The following is a 27,039-nucleotide window of genomic DNA, read 5'->3' as shown; positions in this document are numbered from 1 at the left end:
TAAAATAAGGCCATTGAGATCTCAAAATCATGGGAGAACGTAGAGAAGGGAGTCCAGGAACTCCAAAGGGATGGAGGTAAACAGCGTAGGATGCCCCCTAGGTATGGGACCCCCGGAACCCCATCCTGGCCCGAACACCACCGGGACCAGGCCCGTTGGTCAATGAGGTATCATCCAAGATGGTGTGGCACTTGTGGCTGGCGAAACTGCAGTGATAGGAAACTGCAGGTCAGCTCAGCCAACTTGCTGCCTTACCCAAGGAAGACACCAGCCCACAGCCCAGACCCTCCACTTAGAACAACTTGCTGATGAGGAATGTATGCAATTGAATTGCATTGCCGTGCTACGAGTTTGCACCGTAAGGATTACCGTCCAGGTGAGCGGCCACCCTTTAAAGATGGAGTCGGACATGGGAATTGGGAAGCAGACCTTCGAGAGAATCAGGACTGGAATTCAACAGTTGAGCTTGAGGGACACTGAGGCAAGGCCAGCGACCTAAACAGGGGAACTCCTAGCCATAGCGGACAGGACGGTGACCTCGATAGCTGAGGGCAGCAATCCGATAGGCTGTCATTAATAATAGTGAAGGGCCTCGGACTGAGTCTGCCGGGCCGTGACTGGCTGCAACGCCTCCGGTTGGACTGGCAAAGATCTTCTGGATGGGCAATATACGAGTACACCTTTGAGCATCGCCCAGGCTCCCAAATTCGAAAATGGACACATTGAGCATCTCCCAATGCCGACATGCCCCCCATCTCCACAAGCGTACACAAAGCTTTTTCAACACTTAACTTTATGGACACCATGTCAGTCACCACTACCCAGATACACAACTGGATGCAAAAATGCTCTCCGTTGGCAAAAGTAAACAACATCGTCTTACACAGGGGCCAGCAAGGGAAGCTCCCCGAAGAACTACGGGCCTTCAAAGCCAAAATGCAGGAGCTCAGGGTGGAAGATCGCATTCTTCTCATGTTATGGCCCGTATCAGGAGAGACGCCATTCTTCAGGATCTGCACAACAGACACCCAGGGATGTCGAAAATGAAGATGTTGGCCCGCAGCTATGTGTGTGGTGGCCAGGCCTAGATGGCGCGATCGAACAACTCGACCAACAATGTACCAAATGCCAGGAACAGCAGAATCTCCCAACAGCTACCCCAATCATTCTTAGGAATGGCCAGACTGACCTTGGATGCACCTACATGCTGATTTTGCTGGACCTTTCCAAGGGTCAATGTTTCTACTCATCGTTGATGCCCATTCAAGTGGCTGGATGTCCATTGGATGTCGTCCACCACGTGGAAGGCTACGGTTGAGAAGCTACAGCTCTCCTTCAGCACCCACGGCATTCCAGAGTTGATGGTCACTGACAATGGCGCCCCCTTCACCAGCAACAGGTTTGAGGGGTTCATGAAGTCAAACGGGGTGTGGCACATCCGTATCATCCTTCCTCAAATGAGCTGGCCTAGGGAGCGGTGCAGACTTTCAAGAGAGGAATGAAGAAACAGCCACGGGGTCCGTGGAGACACAACCAACAAGATTTCTGTTCAGCTATTGGAACACACCACTTGTTGCAACCGGTTTAGCGCTGCCAGAACTGTTGATGGGCCAAAGGCTCAGGACTCACCTCAGCCTCATGTACTCCGATATTGGCTGGAAAGTATGACATGGCAAAGACCTGCAAAGGCAAAGCCAAGGCAGGCAGACAGCAGACGGCAGGCCAAGAGTTTCAAACCAGGGGACAGAGCATACAAAACTTCGTGGATGGTGCCCGACGGACCCCAGGACTGGTGGTATGGCAGACTGGACCAGTTTCGTACCAGGTGAAGACATGGGAATGGTCGATGCGGAAGCACCTTGACCACCTCAGGAGCAGGGGACCAGCGTTAGGCCATGCCCCACCAGAGGAACCATCTTCCATCCATGACGCGCTGGCTCATGGGGGTCTGGGGGCGTCAACCCCTGGGGGCCCCGACACTGAGATGCAAGTAGACTCTGACTCAGAAATGGAGACCCAGGCATCCAAAAATTCCGACGGCAACCTGGCCGATGATCAGTTGTCAGTGGTGGTATCCCCCAGATGGTCATTGAGGAAACAATGTTCCCGACATGGTTTATGCCACCCGACCCAACGCTACAGCAACTAGAAGTACAGCCGCGGGCAAAGAGGCAGGTGCCCTCCTGCTCTACCTTCGGAGGGAATGGGAGGGATGTTATAACCCCGATGAGGTCCACAGGGATGACTCGATTAAGCTCCCCATGAACTTCATGAAGTACAAGCTCCCCGCCGAGAGGCGGAGGCCCCTCAGCGGGATAGTTAACTCAGGACCTTAAAAGCCGGCCCAGGTGAGAGTGGAGCTGCAGAGTAGTCCCAACTGGGACTGGTAAATGCTTTACTTTCGGTAATAAACCATTCGCTTGACTCTCCTTTCATGAATCCGCTGTGACTGCTAAAGATCTCATAATGAAAGTGCCCCTTGGTAGTAGCAATCATTATATGAGTGAATTTTTCCATCAGTTTGTGTGAAAGAAGAGTGGATCTAAGACGAGCGTTTTAAACGTAATTGGGTGCAATTACGAGGTCACAAAAGCAGAGCCAGCTAAAGTGAACCAGCAATTAGGTTAAGGAATAGGTCAATAGAGATGTAGTGGCAGATGTTTATAGGGATATTTCAGAATACATCGGGCAGAATGTTATGCTCCACCAGATAGGTCCTGAGTTGTTGGGAGAGCATAAAATTGCATGGGTGGAATTCCATTCAGGATCCCTCTCCCTTCCCGACCCAGATACAATTTCAAGGTGAAGCGGGCTGGGCCTCAAGCGGGAAACCTGTCCTTTCTCCTTTCCAAGCCCTTAAGTAGCCACTTCAAGGCCACAAAAGTTCTTTTCGCACCCAGCCCAATCACCTTTTCCAATTTCAGCGTCGGCCAATAGAGAATCCCACCAACATTCTTTGCTTCAAATGGTAGTTCTTGAGCACGCTTTCCTCACAGCACGCTAGTTGATCAAAGTCTCTGGTTTACAGCTGGTAATGATCCTCCTTGCAGAGTAATTCATTCAGGGTCCTCGCTGGTTAAAATATTTAGTACTCACTGGCAGCAGGTTTTCTGGAGAGATGCTTTGTTTCTTATCAACCTGGTCCTTCAGCTCGAGGTTCACAGTCAGACCTATCCCTTTCTGTGTAGAAACGTTATTTCACATCAAACCTTTCTTTCAGCTCATGGCTTCACTTTTAAGTCTCTGCAGACTCAAGAGAATGACATCCAGGCTTGCTGGAGAAAGCGTCAGCTCTCACAGTGGCCTTACGTAGAGAATTAATCAGATCTTTTTAGAGGCAGTTAGTTAGACCGCTCTATCCAGACTGCAGGACTAAAAGAGAAACCAAGCTGGAACCTCGCGACTCTGAAAACATTCCAGTGGGATCAGATCCAGTTGTTACCGATCAGAGCACAGCCTTTTGAGCCCATTCATTGGCCACCAACCAAATCAATCAAACCGAGTCATCACTGACACGGGCCAGTCTGCTATCACGAGTCCAAAACAGCACAGCCTTCTGGGACCTTTGGTTTGAATTAAAGGTACAGGCCACTGCTTCCTTCTGTGTGAATTAAAGATACAGCTGCATTAAAGACACATGGCCATAAATCAACCGTGGATCAAAAATTGTAACGGCAAAAATAAAAGAAAGGGGCTATTAGGGAATAAACAAGAACAAACAGGAAGGACCGTTACAATTGTCATCCCCTTTTGCCTTGCAGCACCATCCTTTTTGTTGATAATCTCGCCTGCCTTCCATTCTATCTGTTAAACCTGTAAAATCTTCTTCCAGTTGAACTTCTTCCAGTTTTGTTATGAAGTAACCAACCTGAAACATTCCTTTCTCGCCATATATTCTGCCTGATTTGCTGAGTTTTTCCTGAGTTATCAGTTTGCATCAGTTAGCACTACAGATGAATAAGGCTGTGAAAAATGCAAATAGAATTTCAGGTCTTCTCTCATGAAGTATAGAAAAGAACAGACAAGAGATTATAATAAGGGGCGGGGTTAGCACAGGGCTAAATTGCTGGCTTTGAAAGTAGACCAAGGCAGGCCAGCAGCACAGTTCAATTCCTGTACCAGCCTCCCCGAACAGGTGCCGGAATGTGTCGACTAGGGGCTTTTCACAGTAACTTCATTTGAAGCCTACTTGTGACAATAAGCGATTTTCATTTCATTTCATTTTCAGCCTATAATAAACCTTAATAAGATCCCAGAGTATTGTGTACAGTTTTGGGCACCACACTGTCGGCAGGATTTTGAGGGCTCACCGGGATGCTACTTGATATGATGTAAGACTTGCACATTTTTTTAATGCATGGACAATACAGATCACAGACAATACAGATACAGAAGAACAGTATTTAAAACTCTGAACAGGCTAACTCATGCCAGCTGTTTCCGGTGGTTGATGAGGTCTAAAAAGAGTGGCCACAGATTCAAGATTGGATATATATAATTTAGAATTGAGGACAAGAAAAACCTCTTCATACACGGATAGTTGTCCAGCTGTGCAATTCAATTCCAAAGTTGATGGTTGAGTCAGCAACTGTGTCAACTTTCAGATTAGATTGGACAAGGGCTTGAGGTGATATGGGAACTGGGTGATTAAATATAATTGGAACGACGTGGGCACATGTAGGGGAAATATCGACTGAAGTTGGGCTGAAGGGCCTGTTTCTGTCTTGTAGCTTGTTGTGGATACAGGTGTCTTCACTTGTGCCCCAGAAATGGCATATTCCTATCTCTGTAAGAATGCAATATAATTTGATCAGTAGGAAAATGCGAGCGTCGGACAAGCAACAATTTTGAAAAACAGCCTTTGAGTATCTTTGCATGAATGTAGGCCAAGTCTTGATTACAGGCAAATCAAAATCATTGTATTACTGAGATGTCCTAAAATATATGCTTGAAGCTGCCACTAATGTACTCCCGTGCACATTTATATTGCATTGTGCACTGTGGACCTCATTCACTCAATATTTTAGCTCAATACTGGGGCATTAATGAGGTACTGTGGGCCATCAGCAGCAGCAAAGGTTTTCATTCACAATCTGTAACTTCATGTCTTGGCATGTGCCCCACTCTATTATTACCATCAAGCCAGAGGATCAACCGTGGTTCATTGTGAAGTGCAGGAGAGTCTGCTATGACCAGCACCTGACATACCTAAAAATCAGATGCAAACCTGTTTTAGTTGCAACACGGGACTATGCCTAATGCATAAGAAGTGAGCAACAGACAGAGCTAAGCAATCCCATAACGAACGGATCGAATTAAAGCTCTATTGTCCTGCCACATCCAGTCTTGAATGTGATGGACAACTAATCAGAGGACGAGGTTCCACAAATAACCCCATCGTAAAAGATGGGTGAGCCAAGCACGTCAGTGCAAAAGACAACGCTGAAGATTTTTCACCACCTTCAGCCAGAAATGCTAAGCGGGTCATCTATTTCGGCCTCCTATGGATGTTCCCAGCAGCACAGATACCAGTCTTCAGCCAATTCAATTCATTACACATGATATCAAGAAACGGCTGAAGGCACTAGATTATGGAAAGGCCTTGAGCCCTGATAACATTCCAATAATGTTACTGAAGACATGTGCTCCAGGACCAGCCATGCCTCTAGCCAAGCTGTTCCAGTACAGCTACAACTGACATCTACCCAACAATGTGGAAAATTGCCCAGTTATGCCTTACCCACAAAAGCAGGACAAATCAAACTTGGCCAATTACTGTCCCATCAGTCTTCTCTCAATCGCCAGCAAAGTGGTCCTTGACTTTATTGACAGTGCTACAAAATGACACTTACACATCAATAACCTACTTACCGATACTCAGTTTGGATTCTTCCAGGACCACTCAGCTACTGCCCAAACTTGAACAAAAGAGCTATACTCCAGAGGTCAGGTGAGAGTGACTGCCCTTGATATCGAGACAGCATTTGACCAAGTGTGGCATCAAGGTGCCCAAGCAAAACTGGAGTCAATGGGAATCAGGGGAAAACTCTCCGCTGGTTGGAGTCATACCTGGCACAAAGGAAGATGATTGTGGTTGTTGGAGGCCAATCATCCTCGTCTCAGGACATCGCTGGAGGAGTTCCTCAGGGTAGTGTCCTTGACCCAACCATCTTCAGCTACTTCATCAATGACATTCCCTCTATCATAAGATCAGAAAAGGGAACGATTTTGAATAATTGCACAATCTTCAGCATTATTGACAATGAAGTAGTCTGTATCCACATGCAACAAGAGCTGGACAATATCCAGGTTTGGGCTGATAAGTGGCAAGTTACATTTATGTCATTCCAGACCACAACCATCTCCAAGAGAAAATCTAACCATCTCGCTTGACACTCAATGACATTACCATCATTGAATCCCCCAATATCAATATCCTGGGGTTTACCATTGACCAGAAACAGAACTAGACCAGCCATTTAAATACTGTGGCTACAAGAGCAGGTCAGAGGCTGGGAATCCTGCAATGAGCAACCTATCTCCTGACTCCCTAAAGTCTGTCCACCATCTACAAGGCACAAGTCAGGAATGTGATGGAATACTGTCCACTTGCCTGGATGAGTGCAGCTCTAACAACACTCAAAGAAGTTCGGCACCATCCAGAACAAAGAAACCTGCTTGATTGCCGCCCCTTCCATAAACCTTCACTCCCTCCACCAGCAATGCACAGTGGCAGCCGTGTGTACCATCTACCGATGCACTGCAGCAACTCACCAAGGCTCCTTAGGCAGCTCCTTCCAAAATCATGACTTCTTCCACCCAGAAGGTCAAGATCAGCAGACACATGGACGAGTTTCTCCGAGTCCCGCGCCAGGCCGGAGAATCACCGCAACCGCGCCACGCGCCCCGACGCCGGCACGCGATTCTCCGAGGAGCAGAGAATTTGGCACGCCGCTGGTCGCGGGCCTCTATCAGCGGCCAGGCCGCCAATTCTCCGGCCTTGATGGGCCAAGCGGCCGCGCGAAAACGACAGAGTCCCACCGGCGCCGTCCACACCTGCTCGCAGCCGGCGGGAACTCTGCGCGCAGGGTCGGGGGGCGGCCTGTGGTGGGGGAGGGGGAGGGAGGGGGGCTCCTTCATTGGGGGGGCCTCCGATGGGGTGTGGCCCGTGATCGTGGCCCACCGATCGGCAGGCTGGCCTCTCCAGCCCCGGCCCTATTTTGTTATGCGACCAGCCCCTGAACCCCCTTGCCATGTTGCATTGGGGCCAGCGTGTTGCGGAAGTCCCCGGCGCATGCGCGGGTTGGCGCAGCACCACTGCACATGCGCAGTTTGGCACGGCGCCCAGTTGGCACCGGGAAGGGAGGCTGGAGTGGCGTGAACCGCTCCAGCGCCGTGCTGGCCCCCTGTGGGGGCCAGAATCGGTTGTGCCCACGCCCGTTTCACGCCACCCTGAAACACGCCAGCGTTCACGACGGTGCAGACACTCTGCCTCCACTTCGGAGAATCCCGCGCATGATAAAGCCTCTACATGTAAGTTCCCCTCCAAGTCACACATCCTCTGACTTGAAATTATCAGAGAAATATTACAGCACAGCAGGAGGCCATTCAAGACATTGGGTGGGATTCTTTGGAAACCAGCGGGGCGGGCAACTCCGGGGCAAAGGAGTGGCGTGAACCACTCCGGCGTCGGGCCGCCCCAAAGGTGCGGAATCCTCCGTACCTTCAGGGGCTAGGCAGCCGCCGGAGTGGTTTGCGCCACGCCGGCCAGCACAGAAGGGGCTTGGCACCACGCCAACTGGCGCCGAAGGGCCTCCGCCGGCCAGTGTGAGTTGGTACATGCGTGGGAGCGCTAGCGTATGCTGCCGTCATCCCCGCGCATGCGCAGAGCAGGTTCATCTCCATCACGGACCGTTACACCGGCCAGCGCGGAGGAATAGAGTGCCCCCACGGCACTGGCCCGCCCCGGGTCAGATCCCCCCATGCCCCCCCCCGAGGACCCCGGAGGCTGCCCGCGGAGTCAGGTCCCGCGGGTAAGTACCTGTCGAAACATACGCCGGCGGGACCCGCCGAAATCGGGCCGTCGCGGGCCGGAGAATCGCCGGGGGGGCCGCTGCCAACAACCCCCAACTGGCGCGTCGTGATTCCCGCCCCCGCCAAATCCCCGGCGCCGGAGAATTCGGCAGCCAGCGGCGGCGAGATTCACGCCGCCCCCCCGCCGATTCTCCGACCCGGCTGGGGGTCGGAGAATCCCGCCCATTGTGTCTGCGCCGGCTTTCCAAAAGAACAATTCACCCAGTGCCATTCCCCACCTTCTCCCCATAGCCCTACACATTCTTCCTAGTCAGACAACTCAATTCAATTCCCTCTTGGATACTTCGATTGAACCTGACTCCACCACATGATCAGGCAGAGAATTCCATATCCTAACCACTCGCTACGTGAAAAAATTCTTCTCTTGTCACCATAGTTTCTTGTGCAATTACTTTAAATCTGCGCCTTCTCATTAATGATACCACCACTAAAGTAGAGATTCACACCATCTACTCTGTCCAGCCCCCACCTAGAATCATATAATTCCTACAGAAGGAGGCCAGTCAGCCTATCGAGTCTGAACCGACCTTCTGAAAGAGCACCTTACCTGGGTCCACACCCTATCCCTGTCAGCTCATAACCCCTGCTAACCTGCACATTCCTGGACACTAAGGGGAAATTTCGCATGGCCAATCCACCTGTACATCTTTGAACTGTGGGAGGAAATCAGAGCACCCGGAGGAAACCCACAGATACGGGGATAAAGTGCAAACTCCACAAGACAATCACCCAAGGCAGTAAATGAACCCAGGTCCCTGGTGCTGTGAGGCAGCAGCGCTAACCACTGTGCCACCATGACTTTATTTTGAATACCTTTTATCAAACCTCCTCTCAGCTTTCTCTTCTCCAAGGGAACAGTAATATATTGCCATTCCTTCACTATCATTGGGTCAAATTCTTGGAACTTCTATCCTAACAGCTCTGTGGGTATGATGCCACGTGGACATCAGCAGTTCAAGAAGGTGTTAAGGAAACCAAAGCTAGCTTAAAGGATAAATATATGTGTGGGTAAATATTAGAAATAAGGTACAGTTTTATGTGGGTTTAATTTAATGTTTCAGTGCCTGGAAGGAACCTGTAGTTAGATTAAGATGTTGTATATGTGGGGATTGGTCGCAATTCCAACTGGGCTTCTATAGGGAGAGCTACGGAGTGAAAAATCAATAGGCCAGCAAAGGTGTCCAGGCATTATCCAACAACTAGAGGTCCTTATGGGTAAAATAAAAAGGCTGTACTTTGTTTTTAGTTTAGTTTAACTGAAAGCCAGGGCATTTGCAGGTTGACAGCTGGAGAAGAAACATCTCTCAGCTTTGCTCAAGGCAAAAGAAGCTGGAGTAAAATGCAAGAAAGCAAACTCCAGAGAAACTAAGGGATGTTGGTTCTAGAAACCTGGAAATACAACAGAATATTGTTCATGGGCAACACAGACAAAGCTGAGCAGGAATCAGCTGATGAGAAGATAGGGTTCTACAGTAATGGGTTTCAGAAGTAATCCTAAAGTGTGGAATGTCTCACTACAGTCTAAGACACAAACTTTCAAGTAATTGAGAAGACAGTATTAACTTTTTTTTTCTTTATTCGTTTGTGGTATGTGGGCATCGCTAACTGGGGCAGCATTTATTGCCCATCCCTGAGGGCATTTAAGAGTCAACCACATTGCTGTGGGTCTGGAATCACATGGAGGACAGATCAGTAAGGATGACAGATTTCCTTCCCGAAAAGATATTAGTGAACCAGATAGGTTTTTGCAACAATTGTTTCATTGTCTCATTAGACTTTTTATTCCAGATTTTTATTGAATTCAAGTTCCACCATCTGCCCTGGTGGGATTTGAACCCAGGTCCCCAAAGCATTACCTGGTTCTCTAGATTACTAGTCCAGCAACAACGCCACTATTCCACTGCCTCCGCAACTGGATATCAGGATTCATACAACAATGGAAGGAATCCTGGAGGATTGGTTTAAAACCCTGGACTGGATACGCAGGTAAAAATAGAGCGCAAGCTCTGTTCACAAGAGTTGTTTGGAAAATGTGGACTGGACTTCAGAATGTAAACTACTAATAGAAAGCATAATTATGAGAGAATATTTTAAAGTGTGCTGGGGATCAGAATTTGGAAACTCTTCCATGAAAATCACCTGGAGGCATCTACAGGCATTCACTTGGGGTTTCAGACAGGAATGTGACCACAATCATCTTGTGTGCATCAAAGGGACTTTGTGTGTTAATGAGAGCATTGTAGCTTTAAATGTACTTTGTCATTCGTGTTAATCTTAAAATCTGTGTGTAATTGTTAAGTTAAGGGGGGGGGAGTAAAGGAGTATTGTATTACAATCCATTTTTCCAATGTTTAATGTCTTTTTTGTTGTTGTTAAAACTAATTAGCAGTCCTGTGACTTTGTTCCTCCACTTTTGATTTTTTTTTTTAAAATTGCAGTCTTTTTTGCCAGGGTTCCACTCTGGGATCTTCCCATGCAATTATAACATCAATTGGGATTGTAACAAAGTCTCCTCACCACCAGCTGCTCCAGGGTAATTTAGGATGGGCAACAAATGCTGGTTTTGCCAGTGATCCCCATAACCATGAATGAATGTAAAACTATCACAAGATGGAGCATTCCTTAGAGATGTAACTGTATTCTTCCCCTAAGTGGCACATGTCATGGACACTGAATGCTGCTCTGTGACAACCTGAAGAAAACCCTTATTTTGTAACATTGGATAACAACTTAGTTCTTCAATATGTCAAATGAAATATGAAATACTCCCTAGTTCATACATGAGCAGCATCCTGCATCTTATTTATAATTTAGATTAATCACACAAAATGTTCAGCAGAACATGTCATCGTGCGGCATCTCCACACAGAAACCACCGCTTTTCTTCAGCCTTTCAGTATTATCTCACCAAATGCTAAATTCAAATTAGTTATGTCCAAGAGTTAATTTCATCAAGGACAAAGCTCCTGTAGTAATTCTAATGAAACTCCAGCCAGGATCAGACACATATTCTAATGAAAGGTATGGAAATAATGAGATTCTATTTTACTTCACTCTTCAAAGCAAACTTAAATACATCTGTCAAACTATTGATTCAGGACATTTTGTTTCATTAACTTATTCAACAAAAAGTTGATTGCATAAACAATAAAGCATTCCTTAGCTATGTCTGAAAATCCAGTTAGTGCCTATGTTGGGCGCATTGGCACTGCCTGTGCCTCGATCTTGGACCCGATCGTCCTACCTATTTTCAGTCTTATCATGCGGTCCTAGCTGAAGCAGAAATGGGCAGTGCAGTCTCGTCAGGGTAAGCCCTGAGAGTGTAGGTGAATCAGGGCAGGAGAGGATACGTTACCTCTTTATGACAGTGGGTGCCATATTCAGGTACGTTTTTAAAGGCCTCAAGTCTTTAAATAAATGAGTGTGGGTTAGTGAATGGGTTCGTGTGTGAGTGAATGGGCGACCGGGTGACTGTGCAGGTGGGTACAATTGGTAGGTAAGTGAGTGGTTGTGTAGGCAACCATGCTGCATGTAGTTGGGAGGTCAGGGTGGCGTTGTTGGGTCTGGTTGGAGGATAGTGGGGTGGTCAGGGATAGTCAAGTGCTCAGTGTGATAGTTGCATTGTCGGGGGCTAGTCAAGTTCAGGAAGGTAGTTGTTTATTTGGGAGAGGTAGTCAGGTCTGGCTGAGGCAGCACACAGGTGATAAGGGAGGGTAATTGGGTCTAGTCTGGGATAGTTGGGTCTGTCCCGAGGGGTGGGGGGTGTAGTCAGGTGGTCGGGGGTAGTCGAGGTAGTCGAATAATCAGAAGAGTATCTGGGTCTGGTTGGGGGTAGCTGGTCAGGGTAGTCAGCTGGTCAGGAGGGTAATTGGGTGTTAGGAGACTTTGTTGGGTTATCAGGGGATAGTAGGATGTTTGGAGGGTAGTTGGACAATAGTGGGGTAGTTGGGCGGTAGTTGGGTGATCAGGGGTATCGGGTGATCAGGGGATAGTCAGGTGACTGAGGAGAAGGTGTTAAGAATTGGGGAAAATTAAGATTTAAAAAATTAAATTGGGACAAAATAAAATAAAATATAAAGTGAGTGGGAACCACAGCTGTCTGAAGCACATTTGATATGTGAATTAACATGTGAAAAGCAAGCGTTTTCCTCTTTGACCAGGGGAAAATAATGGAGTACAGAAGAAGTACCTTCAAAATGGAAAGATAAAGAATTTGACATGTATATGCTGAAAGCCGGATCCACTAGGTGGGTAACATCAAAGGGAAAGAATGATATTTCCACAGAATAATAACTGGAGAAAGGGACATAGTCGCAGCTACTATCACAGCCACACGCAGCTGCAGAAACACTCTCCCGAAAACAAGTTATTGCTAAATGGACAGTCGGTTAAAATTAAAAACTCGAAGCAAGAAGATTTCACCTTCACTGACACTGAAGACGGTTTTACCAAAAGTGGCCCTATAACCTATGCATGTTAATTATCTGCTGGATTTAGCTCATAGAGTTATATAATATTGGATGTTGTTTGGGAACAAAGGGGTGTCTCAGAGTTCAGGAAACATAAATAGTTCGGCACCAAGGGGTAACTTCATATAATACTGTGTTTGCATAGCCATCAGAGCAATCAATTGTTGTAGTGTATTATGGTCCTTCTTTTCATGTGTTTTCTTTTTCTTTTAAGTTAATAGATATTCCTCATTATCTGATCGCACAATGACTGGACTTTTCTTCCCTCTCTTGCATATCTTTTCTTACAGTATACCAAAGTGAAAATATACACCACTAGAAACCGGTGTTCCAAGTTACCCTTCTGGATTTTGGAATATCTTCGCATTTAACATGAGTGGGATTTGTAACAGGAGGGAGTAGGCAGATGTTCAGGGAGGTATTCAGGTAGTCGGTAGGACCTTCAAGCAGCTATTGGATAGGTACATGGATTACGGTAAAATGATATAGTGTAGATTTATTTGTTCTTAAGGGCAGCATGGTAGCATTGTGGATAGCGCAATTGCTTCACAGCTCCATGGTCCCAGGTTCGATTCCGGCTTGGGTCATTGGCTGTGCGGAGTCTGCACGTCCTCCCCGTGTCTGCGTGGTTTTCCTCCGGGTGCTCCGGTTTCCTCCCACAGTCCAAAGATGTGCAGGTTAGGTGAATTGGCCAATGATAAATTGCCCTTAATGTCCAAATTGCCCTTGGTGTTGGGTGGAGGTGTTGAGTTTGGGTAGGGTGCTCTTTCCAAGAGCCGGTGCAGACTCAAAGGGCCAAATGGCCTCCTTCTGCACTGTAAATTCAATGATAATCTATGATTAATCTAGGACAAAGGTTCGGCACAACATCGTGGGCCGAAGGGCCTGTTCTGTGCTGTATTTTCTATGTTCTATGTTCTATGTTCTATGTTTGGGGAGAGCAGTAAATGGGTCGTCAGGGGGTTGGGGATGTAGTCAAGTAGTCGGTTTGTCAGGGGTGTAGTCGGGGTTGTGGGTAGCCAAATGTTTGGGGTGGTAGTTAGGTAGGTGGAGTGTAGTCGGTTAGCAGGGAGGGTAGATGTCTTAAGAGGAGTAGTCAGTTGACAGGTTGGAAGCCTTTTAGGCAAATCAGGTTGGAAGGGGTAGTCAGATGTATAGGTGGTAGTCAACATAGTCTAGGGGAGTAGTAGGGTGATTGTGGGAGTAGTCGGGGTGGAGGTGGGAGTCTTGTCAGTTGGAGATACTCGGGAGGGGGCGTTAGTCGGATTGGCTCGGAGAGGTGATTGGGGGGTCGGATGTAGGTCTGAGTTGAGCTCCCTGCGTTAATGACTGAGTTAGATCAGGTATTAAACAGTTTAATCTTGCCAGGGTAAGTCTCACATATCTAGCCCAAGTCCCCACCTGAAGTTCAGGGTTGTAGGCATTCACAGAGGGTCCCTGGTAGCAGGAAATCAGCCCATTGTCAAATTTACCCACTGACTACAGGGAATGAATGTTTGCTCGTGACTTTATGCTTCCATTGCACAGCTATCAATCAGTGGTATTGTTTCTAAGTTGAAAACTTCTGATCTATTATGCAATAGTGCCTTTACAGATTAAATAGATGACAATGGGTTTGTTATCTACATATCCTCAAGTATAGGTTTAAATAAACAAGTTATTTTATTCAATAACACAATGACTAGCATGATGAGCCATGCTTTTTTTAATTCATTTACAGGATGTGGGTGTGCTGGTTAGGCCCATTCCTCATTTCCCTTCAGAACTGGTGGCAAGTTGCCTTCTTGAACCACTGCGGTCCTGAAGTGTAGGTACACCCACAGTGCTATTAGGGAGGGAGTTCCAGGATTTTGACCCAGCGACAGTAAAGGAACGGCGATCTATTTTGAAGTCATGGTGGTGAGTGACTTAGAGGGGAACCTCCAGGTGGTGGGGTTCCCAGGTATCTGCTGCTCTTGTCCTTATAGATGGTAGTACTCATGGACTTGGAAGGTGCTGCCCATGAAGTGCATCTTGTCACTAGTACATACATCTGCTATTGTTCGTCGGTGGTGATGGGGTTGAATATTTGTGGAAGGGGAGCAATCAAGCGGGCTGGGGGCGCATGGTGGTGTAGTGGTTGGCACTGCTGCCTCACGGCGCTGTGGACTCGGGTTCGATCACGGCCCTGGGTCACTGTCCGTGTGAAGTTTGCACATTCTCCCTGTGTCTGCGTGGGTTTCACCCCCACAACCCAAAGATATGACGGGTAAGTGGATTGGCCATGCTAAATTGCCCCTTAATTGGAAAAAAGAAGAATTGGGTACTCTAAATTTACTTACAACAAAACAATCAAGTGGGCTGCTTTGTCCTGGATGCTGTCGAGTTTCTTGAGTGTTGTTGGCGCTGCACTCATCCAGGCAAGTGGAGAGCAGATATGCTTTGGGAAGTACAGATTTTATTTTTGTGCGATGGCCTTTTAAGAGCAAAGTGGTCTGGATAGTATTCTGAAACAAGGTTAATTGGTTTTCCAAGTATAACATCATTAGATTCTAAACATTTCCCATGTGACCTAGAGTTTGCATGGGGATGAACAACTACGAAGTAAAGGGTGAATAGAAAACTAATTGCACTGGGATTGGGCTTCAGACTGTTTTGTGTTAGGCAGTTCAGAACAAACTGAGAATTAGTGTAGCGAGAAAACAAGCAAGGTTCTCTTCGAATGGAACAGTTCTCTTTTGGTCAATTTTAGAACAGATTCTGGTGTTAATGCAGGTTCTCAAATCATACAATTTACAGTGCAGAATTTGCAGTGCAGAAGAAGGCCGTTTGGCACATCAAGTCTGCACCGGCCCTTGAAAAGAGCTAATGAAGGAAAGACTGGGTTACTGTGTGTGTTATACCATTGGAAAGGACAGAACACTGGAGAAAAGGAAGGGCAAGGGATTGTGGATTGAATAATATCCATTCCTGTTGTTTCAGTATTGCCAGACTCACCAGATTTTTTAAAGGGGTTGGAGAAGGGAGAAATTGAGGACTGTGCACCATTAGGACCAAAGTCAAAGAAGTTTCATGGGTGGAGTAATAATTTTAAATTAAGAGCCAGATGGCCAATGTTCTGAAACACTAGGCCCAACAAGTATTGAGCACTCTAAAGTAAACCACAGACATCAGCCCCGCAGCTAGGCCCGATGGGAATTTGGACAGGCCAAGTCCGGATCCACTTGCCAGGGATAGGCAAGCCAGGGAAAGTCTGGACTTGTCCTGCAAATGAGGATCGGAGATAATCAGTCTTATCCAAATAAGGACAATTGTTGTATATTCCCCAGTTTCGGCCAGATTCTCTGACACCTCGGAAACCTTTGTTAGATTATATGGAATAGCATTATGTGCGGACAGCGCACCTGAAGATGGACCCCTGGGGCATTCTTGTTGTCTTCCAGATTTGGAATCAGCAACTCCATTGGGTGTTGCAAACCCCGCCCAGTGATCTCCTTGGCTGAAGTTCAGAAAGTCTTCTGGAAGAGCGCAAAGGGAAGGGGGGGGGGGGTAATAACAAGGGAGGCCTGAAGACCATCCCCAACATAGACTTGACCTGAACCCTGCAACCCTGTGACGATGGAAGAGGGTGTGTGAGATCAGCCTTCGTGTAGAAGACCCTGGGGGCGATTCTCCCAGCCCCGCGCCGGGCCGGAGAATCGCCGCAACCGCGCCACACCGCCCCGACGCCGACGCACGATTCACCGAGGCGTGGAGAATCAGCCCCATTTGCGCCGGCACGTTTGCCGCAGCGCCGGTCGTGGGCCACTGTACGAGGCCGGGCCGCTGATTCTCCGGCCCGGATGGGCGGATGGGCCAAGCGGCCGCGGGGAAAAAGCAGAGTCCCGCCGGCGCCGTCCACACCTGGTCGCTGCCAGCGGGAATTCTGCGCGAAGGGTCATGGGGCGGCCTGTGGGGTGGGAGGGGGGCTCCATCCCCGGGGGGGGGGGGCTCCGATGGGGTCTGGCCCGCGATCGGGGCTCACCGATCGGCGGGCCGGCCTCTCGCCCCCCCCCCGGGCCTACTTTGTTGCGTGTCCGGCCCCAGAACCCCCGCGCCATGTTGCGTCGGGGCCGGTGTGTTCCGTAAAGCCACTGCGCAGACGCGGGTTGGCGCTGCCCCCAGTGCGCGCCAGGAAGTGAGGCTGGAGTGGCGTGAACCGCTCCAGCGCCGTGCTGGCCCCCTGTTGGGGCCAGAATCGCTAGTGCCTGCGCCCGTTTTGCGCCATCGTGAAACGCGACGGCATTCACGACGGCAAGACACTCTGTCCCGCGATCGGAGAACCGTGCCCCCTGAACTCGAGAGACGGCGGATCTCATTGAATTGGACCCGGTGGCTCGATCAAGTTCATCAACATGGGTAGTAATTGTAGTCTCACACAGATAGGTATCGAGAGTTAAGAGTTAATTTGTAAGAGGGTTAAGAGTTGTTCTAGCGAGAGTTAAGAGTTGTTTTGTTTTAAAGAGTTAAGAGTGTTGTACAAGAGAATTGAGAGTTTTTTGTGAATAAAATTGGGTTAAACCACAGACCTGTTTCTGTCCTTTGCTCATCTCATATATAAGGTCACCTGGGTAAACATTTTAATAATAAACTAGTCGAAGTGTCCTATAATTTCCAGATAACACAACAACTACAGTCAAAGGTGTAATAACCTTTGTATTGCATCCCTGATATTTACCTTGCTGCAATAATAGTCACCCTTCAATTCATCACCCCAAAATAAACGTTATCCAAACATGTTAAGAAACATAGAAGTATTGTCGCTTTTTGAAATAATGCCAAAGGACTCTCGATGCTCGCAGGGGCAATATATCCTATTTCTTCCATGTAAGCATGTAAAGGCTTAACGGATTGAATACCCTAAACCCACAGTCCCTCTGATTACTTTCAGAAGCAGGGGCGAGATTCTCCAACCCCCCACCGGGTCGGAGAATCGGCGGGGGCTGGCGTGAATCCCGTCCCCGCCGGTTGCCGAAGTCTCCGGCACCGGATATTCGGCGGGGCTGGGAATCGCGCCGCGCCGGTTGGCGGGCCCCCCCGTGCGATTCTCCGGCCCGGATGGGCCGAAGTCCCGCGGCTAAAATGCCTGTCCCGCCGGCGTAAATTAAACCACCTTACCGGGGGGACAAGGCGGCGCGGGCGGGCTCCGGGGTCCTGGGGGTGGCGCGGGGCGATCTGGCCCCGGGGGGTGCCCCCACGGTGGCCTGGCCCGCGGTCGGGGCCCACCGATCCGCGGGCGGGTCTGTGCCGTTGGGGCACTCTTTCCCTTCCGCCTCCGCCACGGTCTCCACAATGGCGGAGGTGGAAGAGACTCCCTCCACTGCGCATGCGTGGGAAACTGTCAGCAGCCGCTGACGCTCCCGCGCATGCGCCGCCCGGAGATGTCATTTCCACGCCAGCTGGCAGGGCACCAAAGGCCTCTTCCGCCATCTGGCGGGGCAGAAATCAGTCCGGCGCGGGCCTAGCCCCTCAAGGTTGGGGCTCGGAGAATTTCCGGAGAATTTCGCCCCATATTTATGCTGCATAGCAAAGCAACCTATTTCAAAAGGGATTAGTTCAAAAGCCTATTTTTATTAAAATTGTGTTCTGATATTTACATTGTTTATTATGACCTCAGATCTCAAATATATATACTGCAATTTCACAATATTGGCTTTAGAAGAAAAAAAGTGCATTGATTTGAGCTTTATATTCAGTACATTAGATACTTGGATCCAAAATGTTTAAAAATAGCATGAATAAAATTCATACAATACAGAGAGCAATTTACAGAGTAGCCACTCTGTACTGCTGTGTAATAAATGGAATTAATCAAAGCCTCAGCTCGATCAATAATGGTGCCACCTTTTTCACCAACATTAAAGGACGGAACTAACAGTCTGCAATGTCTCTACATTTACTGTCCTTCAGTTGCACCAAGGTCACCCTTTGAACAATCCCAGTTCTTTCCTCTATTGAAGCAGTCTGTCAGTAATTGCTAGTGGTAGAATAGGTTGTAATCCATTATCATCTTGAAAAGAAGGTTCAGCTTTTTATCGTGTGGTGATGCTGTCATTTTGTTCAAATTATGTATTATTTTGGCATCTGTTGGCTGAAGCATTTTATTTTTTGCAGCATGTCTGTGCACACCATTTAATGCATGTAGAGAGTTTGGGAACTCTAAGGATTGCCAGCAATTTGCATAGTACACCTTAACCCTTAGACTTCCAACAACTCCAGGAAAAGATTGCATCCAAGAGCTAAACGGGGCATACAAGCTTACAGCTGTTGTGCTGGGAGAAACTATTACATTGCAGTAATAAAGATACCAAAAAGTTCAAAGTAGCAACATTGCATTAACTGTAATTATATGGCATTGCAACATGTATGTGAAACATGATTTCAATTCTATTGTTTTTGTTTTATAGATTTAGAGTAACCCAATTCTTTTTTTCCAATTAAGGGGCAATTTAACATGGCCAATCCGCCTACCCTGCACATCTTTGGGTTGCGGAGGTGAAACCCACACACACATGGGGAGAATAATGATTTCAATTCTAAACAGGGCATGTTGAACATTTTAGGTTTTTTGCAGTGATAAAAAGCCCTGCCCGCCAGCAACTCATATTGAATAATAATGGGCCCAACCCTTGAGTCTGTGACTATTTCAATAGGCACAATGTGACAGGGAGTGCATCATTATCATCAACAGTAACATAATTTATACAGCATCTGTAAGATAATAAAATACAGCAAGGGCATTAAAGCAACATTTGATACCGGGCCACATAAATAGGCATGAGGCGAGGTGACCAAACAGCTTAGTTGAAGTGATAGGTTTTTAGGAGCGTCTTAAAGGAATAGAGAGGCTGTGAGGTTTAGAGAGGGAATACCAAAGCTTAAACCTTGGCCTTGCCAATAAAATGGGAGCAAATAAAAATAGGGCTGCTCAAGAGGTCAGAATTAGATGAGTACAGATATCTCAGAGTGTTGTGGGGCTAGAAGGGAATACAGAGACATGGGGGGGGGGCGATTCTCTGAGCCCCACGCCGGGCCAGAGAATTGCCGCAACCGCGCCACGATGTCCCGAGGTGCGGAGAATCGCCACCATTTGCGCTGGTACGTTTGGCGCGGCGCCGCCCGTGGGCCTCCGATTCTCCAGCCCGGATGGACCGAGCGGCCATGCCGATACGACAGAGTCCCGCCGGCGCCATTCAGCCCTGGTCGCTGCCGGCGGGAACTCTGCAGGAACCGTCGGGGGGTGGCCTGTGGGGGGGGGGGTGGAGAGAGGGGCTCCTTCACTGAGGGGAGCCTCCGATGGGGTCTGGCCCGCGACCGGGGCCCACCGATCGGCAGGCAAGCCTCTCCCCCCCCCGCTCCAGCACCGTACTGGCCCCCTATGGGGGCCAGAATCTGTCGTGCCTGGGCCCGGTTCGGCCGTCGTGAAACGCGTTCATGACGCGCAAATACTTGGGCCGAATATTGGAGAATCGCTCCCATGGAAGTGCAAGGCCATGGGGAGTTTGAAAACAAGGATGAGAATGTAAAAATGAAAGCATTGCATAACTAGAGCCAATGTAGCTCAACGACAAGCATGAATGGGTGCACGGTAACACAGTGGTTAACACTGTCGCTTCACAGCTCCAGGGTCCAAAGTTCGGTTCCCAGTTTGGTTCACTGTCTGTGCGGAGTCTGCACGTTCTCCCCGTGTCTGCGTGGGTTTCCTCCGGTTGCTCCGGTTTCCTCCCCCAGTCCAAAGATGTGCAGGTTTGGTGGATTGGCCAAGCTAAATTTCCCTTAGTGTTCAAAAATTTTTTTTTACTGGGTTGGGGGGGGGGGGGGGGGGGGCGGGGGGGGGGGGTTAGGATGGAGGTGTGGGCTTAAGTAGGGTGGTCTTTCCGAGGGCCAGTGCCGACTCGATGGGCCGAATGGCCTCCTTCTGTACTGTAAATTCTATAATTCTATGAATGGGACATGAAGCAAAAAGGACTTGGGAAACAAGACTATGGACGATGCCATGTTTACAGTGGGTAGAACATTGGAGGCTGGCCAGGAGTATGATGGAAAAACCAAGTCCAGAGATAACAGAGGAATGGGCGAGACTTTTAGAGGCAAATGAGCTGAGGCAAGGTGGAAATAAGTCTTCTGATCGATGGCACTGATATGTGATCAGAAACCCACCAATGTATATAAAGATAGAAGCTGCCAGAGTCAGGCTGGCTTTACCATATATAGTGGCAAAGAAGTGGTCTTTAGCAGTCCTCTCTGTCATCTATGATTTTCCTTGAAGTGATCTGTGCATTAGGAATGGCAATGTTAAGCTGAAACATTCAGCATGTCCATCTGTGGAGAGGAAAACAAATTTAAGGTTTCAGGTCGAAGTCCTTCCATTACGTGGTCAGATGAAATGTCATCAACGTGAAATTTTAACCCTGTTTCTTTCTCCACCGATGCTGCCTGGCCTGCTGAGATTTTGCAGCATTTTGCTTTTGTGCAGAGTGCTAGAGATATATATTCACTTGGGTGGTTGTTCAGTAAATACAAAGAATCAGACACATGGGGCCTTGGGGCATGATGTTTTTCAATGAGCGGAACAATTATTTAACTCAAACTCTCTCTTATGAGCTCTACTACGCTCAATTGCCTGCTGTCTTTAAAGGCAATTCTTGAATGAGCTTGTCTTATGTTGAGAACTCCTCTGGGTGCTGAGCCTGTGGGCCGTGACCATCTGAAACTTCACTGATTGATTAGGTGATCAGCACAATAATAGCTCAGAGAATTAATTTACAGCTGACGATTGAACATTTAGCACCGAATAATAAGGCTGATGTTTGCTCCCTGCTTAAAAAAGAAAGCCTGCTTATGAAAGTGATTGTGAATCAAACCCAATTGCTAGTGGGTCCTCACTGAATCTTGAATTTAGATGTGCAGAAGAATTGTAAATCTGAATAGCTTTATGCTTTGGGTCTCCACAATGTGCAGAGGAATTGTGTTCTCTGCATCCTTTGCACATCCAAAGGAGTGAGCGGAAGTGAGCGGTGCATTGTTACAGCATAATATTTGTTTCTCATGTGACAACACCCTGGGCTAGTGCATGATCAATTCCAGCCCCGCAGGCCCCGGAGTCACAACGCAAGTGAATTAACCAATAATTCTTATTAAAATACCCCAAATCATTGGCCCTTGACTCTCCAATAATTACTAGCACCAGGTTTATAAGTTTAACCACAATTACTGTTTATATAACTCGGACTAATATGAAATATACAGTAACCACAGCAAATACGAAATATACAGAAAACAGAGCTAGTTAATGTTGAGCTAATACCTCACTCCCCTCTAACTTCCCCACGCTCCACCCAGGACAGACAAACACAGAAGGGGGCAAGGATGGAAAATAATAAAGATTAAGATGAAAAGATAAGAGCCCTTGCTTCAGATGATGAGTCCTTTGGTGCACTTCCTTAACAGTTTGAGTGTGGATTAAAGTATCTGGAATACAACGTGCAATGATTTTCTTTACAGCTCAGCAGCATATCTTACTCACAGCTTTTCCAGGAGAGGCCTCTGGATTAAATTAGCCCATTCTGAGAGAGAGATTCTGGTCTCTGCTTGCACATCAGCCTCTTTTCTGCAGAGAGAGAGTGTTATCAGATTCTCACAGTCGCCTTTTGGTGAGAATTAACTGGATATTCCTGGAGTGAGTTGGTTAGATTCCTCCATCCAGCTTTCAGAATTGAAAGTGAAATGAACGCCAGACTTGTGACTCTAAGAAAAATGTCAGTCGTACCAGAACCAATCACCATTGGCCGCCAGGCAGGGCACAGACATTTGAGCCAATTCACTGGCCTCCAGTCAAGTCAATCAAAGCGTGTCATCACAGATGCCTTCCGGATTCTTCCTGCTTGATTTAAAGATACAGACCATTGCTTCTGCTTGAGTTAAGCATATAGGCTGCATTAAAGTCACAGGTCCATCACTCATCCATGGTTCAAAAAGTTAATAACAAGAATAAAAGAAGGAGGAAGTAAGGAAATAAACAGGAACAAACAGGAGGGACCCTTACACTCACCACACAAGGTTACTGTGCTGGAGAAGTTCAGAATCTAGCCATGTAATGATCCTTCTATTAAAACTATTAAAAAGTAGAATAACTCATTTTTTTAAAAAGCAAAAAAAATGAAAGCTTGCATGTTTAGACTTGGCAGCCCCCACACACCGCTCACCTCTTGTCCCAAATCTAATATGTTTGAACCAGGAGTGTTTGTAACTGAGAAGGATCAGTACGCAAAGCCTGAGCTACTCTTATTGTCTGGTGAAATATTTGTAGTTTGTGTTGCAGTTTCTTTCAAGTATACACTGATAAACAGTACAAGCTTTTTTACCTCAAAAAAAGCAATTTTTGCAGCAACTAAGATTGTTAACTCATCTGGGACAGCGTCAAATAAACCATAATGCATTTTCCTAGAGGTTTCCTAGACCTGGAGAAGACATAACCAGGATATTTGTGAGCTTTATAATGACTGGCCATACGATCCCTGTCGCGACCTGGCAGGAGGTCAGGTGATGAAATGCATTGATGTAAAGTATCACCTACACAAATGCCGGGAGGGAACGTATGGAGCATGCAAGAGTGGGAAACATGGTATGCAGGGTGACTGAATTAGCCAGGAACTGAAATTTTTGTTTCCCTATGACTGGTTGAGATACAGAGATAAAGTCAGCAGCATGTTTGTGACATGTCAAGTCTCATGCATACCTGTAATGCATATACAAGCCATGAATACACATTCTCCTGAAACATTTTTAATGACACCCTACCTTTAAGATAATGCCAGCAGTCCACAGGAATCTCATGAAACCCGGTTTATGTTTGTTTCAAGGTGGCTTGCGCCCATCGACTTCAGGTCTAAGGTCAGTGTGGTTCAATTGTTTATGTCTGTGGCACAGAGGGGGTAACAGGAAAACAGCAGCTTTGTATGAATGCTTGGGGCTGGCCAGGGTGAGTCAGTGCTGAGGGGGACAGGTGTGCAGTGGGGTTGGGGGCATGGAGGAGGGGAAGAATGGAAGAGGGGTCTGATGAAGGACAGAGGGTGTGGTGAGCACCATGTTGGAGTGGAGGAGGAAAGGTACTTGGTATGGTGAGGGCGGGGTGCGGGTGGGGGTGGTAGGAACAGTCAGTCAAGGTACAATTGAGGGGCCTGAAGGATAGTGTCAGTACTGTCAACATCTGTCTATCACAGGGTGTTGGTTGGCAGGTCCTGACTGGTCTTTGAATTTACCTACAACATTTCAATTAGCCCATTGAGTACTGCTCTCAATGAAGAGAGGGTCAGCTGAGCCTTCAAGTTTAGCCATGTCCCACAGAGTGGTGAGTATAACACTGAACACTAACATGGACATTCAATAAACACATTGTATCTTCACATAAAAGGAAATGTCCCTAATTCCCTATAACCATCAACATGCCAGTACATTTAGCTCTTTGACTAAACTAGCCTCAACTAATAATGATGATGCACACACATGAATAAAGTGAAATCAACATCATATGAAATATTTGCAAGAGAAATTTAATTTAGAAAAACACCCATGCCACATTTGTGCTCTCTTTTCTGTCAATAGCAATGAAATTGGACAGGGAGGTTTTGACCATGATGCAGAGTCTCCCTGTTTGATCAGGATGTTCTTTTACAGCTCACCCATAGCTGCAACATTATCAGCTGACAGTGGGTTTCACTACTGGAAAGCATAGCCTGCCACAGAATCACACCTATACTCCATAATAGCACTTTATATTCTTATTGTAATCACACGAGAAAGTGGAAACTGTAATAGAGTGGGAGTGGCACATATCCATATCCACCATTTGGAACGTTATGCTGTGACGTAATCTGTCAAATTGTCTATGACTATTGCTGTGGTGACTACATCCTCTCTAGATTTATGCCTGTCTTCGATATCTTTGGGGGAGTTTTAATCCTCAAGAATGATTCTCAGAGCATCCGCCATTTCCTACCTTACTTCCTTAAGCAGCCTGGGATACAATCCATCTGGCCCTGGCGATTTATCCACCTTCAAGGATCGAGCCTGGCTGGATCATTTCAACGAACAAGTGAGACTGGAGAGGCTGGGGTTGTTTTCCCTGGAACACAGGAGGCTGAGGGGGACCTGATGAGGTGTGTAATATTGAGGAACATAGATTAGGTGGATAGGAAGCACTTTTTCCCTTAGTGGAGGGATCAACACACAGAGGGCATAGATTTAAGGTAAGAGGCAGGAGGTTTACAGGCAATGTGAGGGCAAAACTTTTCACCCAGAGGGTGGTGGGAATCTGGAACTCAATGCCTGAGCACTTACATAGAACATAGAACATAGAACATAGAACAATACAGCGCAGTACAGGCCCTTCGGCCCACGATGTTGCACCGAAACAAAAGCCATCTCACCTACACTATGCCATTATCATCCATATGTTTATCCAATAAACTTTTAAATGCCCTCAATGTTGGCGAGTTCACTACTGTAGCAGGTAGGGCATTCCACGGCCTCACTACTCTTTGCGTAAAGAACCTACCTCTGACCTCTGTCCTATATCTATTACCCCTCAGTTTAAAGCTATGTCCCCTCGTGCCAGCCATTTCCATCCGCGGGAGAAGGCTCTCACTGTCCACCCTATCCAACCCCCTGATCATTTTGTATGCCTCTATTAAGTCTCCTCTTAACCTTCTTCTCTCCAACGAAAACAACCTCAAGTCCATCAGCCTTTCCTCATAAGATTTTCCCTCCATACCAGGCAACATCCTGGTAAACCTCCTCTGCACCCGCTCCAAAGCCTCCACGTCCTTCCTATAATGCGGTGACCAGAACTGTACGCAATACTCCAAATGCGGCCGTACCAGAGTTCTGTACAGCTGCAACATGATCTCCCGACTCCGGAACTCAATCCCTCTACCAATAAAGGCCAACACTCCATAGGCCTTCTTCACAACCCTATCAACCTGGGTGGCAACTTTCAGGGATCTATGTACATGGACACCTAGATCCCTCTGCTCATCCACACTTTCAAGAACTTTACCATTAGCCAAATATTCCGCATTCCTGTTATTCCTTCCAAAGTGAATCACCTCACACTTCTCTACATTAAACTCCATTTGCCACCTCTCAGCCCAGCTCTGCAGCTTATCTATATCCCTCTGTAACCTGCTACATCCTTCCACACTATCGACAACACCACCGACTTTAGTATCGTCTGCAAATTTACTCACCCACCCTTCTGCGCCTTCCTCTAGGTCATTGATAAAAATGACAAACAGCAACGGCCCCAGAACAGGGGCGTCATTCTCCGACCCCCGCCGGGTCGGAGAATGGCCGTTGGCCGCCGTGAATCCCGCCCCCGCCCCCGCCGAAGTCTCCGAAGGGAGAAAAGTCGGCGGGGCGTTAATGGCGCCGCGGAGAATGTCACGGGTCTGCGCAAGGCAGCCGATTTTCGGCCTGCCGATATTCTCCCTTCCGGATGGGCCGAAGTCCCGTCGACGTGATGACCGTTCACGTCGACGTCAATCAAACCTCCTTTTCATCGGCGTGACCCGGTGCTCCAGGCTCACGCCGACCAGCGAGGAGGTGAGTGACGGCCTGGGGGGTTGGCTCTGGGCAGGAAATGGCGTGGCCGCAGACTGATTGCGTGAGGAGAGGTGTGTCTCGGCTTGTGTGTGTGTGTGTGCGGCGGCGGGGGGGGGGGGGGGTGGTTAGAGTAGGCTGGGCTCCGGGGGAGTGCCGGGAGGGGGTCCGTGCCGGGGTGGAGGTTGGGGGGGGGTCCGTGCCGGGGTGGAGGTTGGGGGTTGGGGGGGGGGTCCGTGCTGGGGTGGAGGTTGGGTGTTGGGGTCCTTGCCGGGGTGGAGGTTGGGGGTTGGGGGGGGGTCCGTGCCGGGGTGGAGGTTGGGGGGGGGTCCGTGCCGGGGTGGAGGTTGGGGAGGGGGTCCGTGCCGGGGTGGAGGTTGGGGTGGGGGGTCCGTGCCGGGGAGGAGGTTGGGGGAGGGGGTCCGTGCCGGGGAGGAGGTTGGGGGAGGGGGTCCGTGCCGGGGTGGAGGTTGGGGAGGGGGTCCGTGCCGGGGTGGAGGTTGGGGGAGGGGGTCCGTGCCGGGGTGGAGGTTGGGGGGGGGTCCGTGCCGGGGTGGAGGTTGGGGGGGGGTCCGTGCCGGGGTGGAGGTTGGGGAGGGGGTCCGTGCCGGAATGGAGGTTGGGGAGGGGGTCAGTGCCGGGGTGGAGGTTGGGGGTTGGGGTCCGTGCCGGGGTGGGTGATGGGAGGGCAAATGAGTTGGTCCACCTGGCCAGGTGCCAGCCTCCAACAGTTGGACCCATGCGGTCCATGCCACCTGGCTGGGGGGAGGAGGGGATATGGGCAATGATGACATGTCGTCGTTCCCCTCCCCCCCCCACCAGGCCGTCATGTTTTCAGACCATCCAGCGATGTTGGCCG

This window comes from Scyliorhinus torazame, chromosome 1, assembly GCF_047496885.1.
Source record: "Scyliorhinus torazame isolate Kashiwa2021f chromosome 1, sScyTor2.1, whole genome shotgun sequence".
NCBI lineage: Eukaryota > Metazoa > Chordata > Chondrichthyes > Carcharhiniformes > Scyliorhinidae > Scyliorhinus > Scyliorhinus torazame.
This window is presented reverse-complemented; position numbering follows the sequence as displayed.